The sequence below is a fragment of the Pteropus alecto genome, unplaced genomic scaffold, assembly GCF_000325575.1.
Source record: "Pteropus alecto unplaced genomic scaffold, ASM32557v1 scaffold78, whole genome shotgun sequence".
Lineage (NCBI taxonomy): Eukaryota > Metazoa > Chordata > Mammalia > Chiroptera > Pteropodidae > Pteropus > Pteropus alecto.
In genome coordinates this window covers 4,979,105-4,981,427 of record NW_006443124.1, presented here as the reverse complement: position 1 = coordinate 4,981,427, position 2,323 = coordinate 4,979,105, and the positions used below count along the sequence as shown (strand labels likewise).

The 2,323-nt window shown below is 35.9% G+C and overlaps 1 pseudogene; it reads right to left on the bottom strand.

Annotated features, from left to right (window-relative positions):
• Positions 1 to 116: 116 nt before the first annotated feature.
• LOC102882098 lies at positions 117 to 980 on the bottom strand (annotated as a pseudogene).
• Positions 981 to 2,323: the final 1,343 nt, after the last annotated feature.

Here is a 2,323-nt window from a genome sequence, read left to right as displayed (position 1 = left end):
TCTTTCTTTCTTTCTTTCTTTCTTTCTTTCTTTCTTTCTTTCTTTCTTTCTTTCTTTCTTTCTTTCTTTCTTTCTTTCAACAGATCAGGCATTTAATTAGGTTCTTCATCATAAACTTAGAACACCAGTTTGTGAGGATAAAACTCATTTGTGAGACCAAATAGAGTGGAGGTAGACCTGGAGCTGAGGAACAGCTTTGATTTTTGGCAGAATTTGCGAGTCCATAGCTTTCTGATCAACCTTGTGCTGCTCTGTAATCTTGTATTTCTCTTTCTGTTTGTTGAAGATCTCACTCTCCTGGTGTCTGGGCTTGGGCAGCTTCTTCTTCTTGAAGTAGGCGTCATTGAGATGTTTGGGGATTTTCACACTTCTGATGTCAATTTTGGTGGAGATGGCAAAGACAAATTTCTGGTGTGCTCTTCGTAGAGGAACTCGATTGCGGGACAGAGGTCCAGTCACAGGTAGCAAGCCACTGCTCAGCTGCTTCAGGAAAACCACCCTCTTGCATCTGTGATGCCCAGTGAGGATGATCAGAATGTTCCCGGGGGTGATGCTAGCCTGAAGTTTTCTCGAATGCTGACTGAAAGATTTCTTGCCATGGCTCAACAGCTTTTGGGGCGCATCTTTGGTAGGATAATATCTAAGCATTTTGTGAAGTTTAACCACTCAGGTGCCACCATTCTTGTTGCCACCAACTGGTTTTGTGACTCTAGCAAGAACCTTTTCCTTCTTTTCTTTTCAATCCTGGATTTAGCTGCTGAATACTTCCTCTTATACATGGCCTTTCTGGAATATATGGCCAATTAGGAATACCTGCCAATTTCTCTGACCAGGACAGGGTTCCGGCTGCAGTGTGGTTTCCTCTTCTTACGCGTTTTGGCCTTGAGGTTATCCTTCTTAACCTTGCCACCAGCGTCAGCCTTCTTGGCTTCAGGCTTTTTCTCCTTAATGTCCAGCTTCTCAGCTTTTTCACTTTTCATCGTGCAAGATGGAAAAGAGAGATTGTTCTATTAATTAGTGGCATCTGAGCACAGAATCTTTCTCTATTTATAATCTTCTCTATACTTTAAAAATGAATTATATTTTTCTTCATTGAGATCTTGCATAGTCTTAGTTAATTCCTAAATGCTTTATAGCTTTTTTTGATATTGTGAATGATATATTTTTAATGTTTTCTACTTATCGATAATGTAGTAAAGTACTATTAATATTTTAAAGTTGATCTTCATTATAGAAAACTTGCTGATATATCTTATTAGTTTTATAACTTGTCTTTTGCTTATGTTTATTTTTCTAGATAGATTATTACATCAATAGCAAAAAATGATAGTTTTAGCTCTTCCTTTTTCTTTCATTTTTTTTCTGTTACAGTAATATGGCCAGGACCTTCAGTACTATGTTAAACAGTAGAAGTGATGGCTAGTTTTCTTATATTATTCTCAATCTTAAAGAAAATGCATGTAAAATTTATGTATCAAGTAAAATTTCCATGGTAGGTTTTTAATACATATTTCTCCAAGTAAAGAATTGTTCCTAAGAGTTTTTAAAGTCAGAATTGTGTTTTGAACTTTAGTGAATGCTATAGTGGGTCAAATGGTGGCCCCACTAAACATATAACCATGTCTAAATATTTAGACCTTCGGAATGTTACCTTGTTTTGAAAGAGTCTTTGCAGATGTAATTAAATTAATAATCTTATAATGAGAACAACCTGAGTTAGGATTCAGGATAATTCCTAAATTCAATATCAAGTGTCCTTATAAGAGAGAGAAGAAAACAGGGTGAAGCGGAGAGACCCACATGAAGATGAAGGGAGTGTTTCAGCCACGAGGAAGAGGTAAGGAACAGATTCTCCCCTAGAGGCCTTGTAGGGAGTGAAGCACTGCTAACATCTTGATATCATAATCTGGTCATAGAACTGTGAGAGAATAAATTTCTTTTGTTTTAGCCATCAAGTTTTTGGTAATTTGTTACAGCAGCCCTAGGAAATCAATAAAAAATATTTTCTGCATTATTTGATTTTTATCTTTTAGTTTATTTATATAGTCGATTTAGTTTATTTATATAGATTGAGAATAATATAAGTGTTCAGGGCCAGAATCCAACAATTGCAGAATATTAATATGGGAAATTGTATGCTTACAAGATTATTGGAAGGTTGTAAGTAGTAAGCTGCACAAAACTAGCTTACTAATAAAACTAGTTCTTCTGAGAATGCTGTTAGAGATATATCATCCTAGTTCTGGAGCTTATTCCAATGCCACAACAACCTTTGGACTAAGAATTAAGGAGAGTGGACACTAAATATGTAATCTAGGAACTG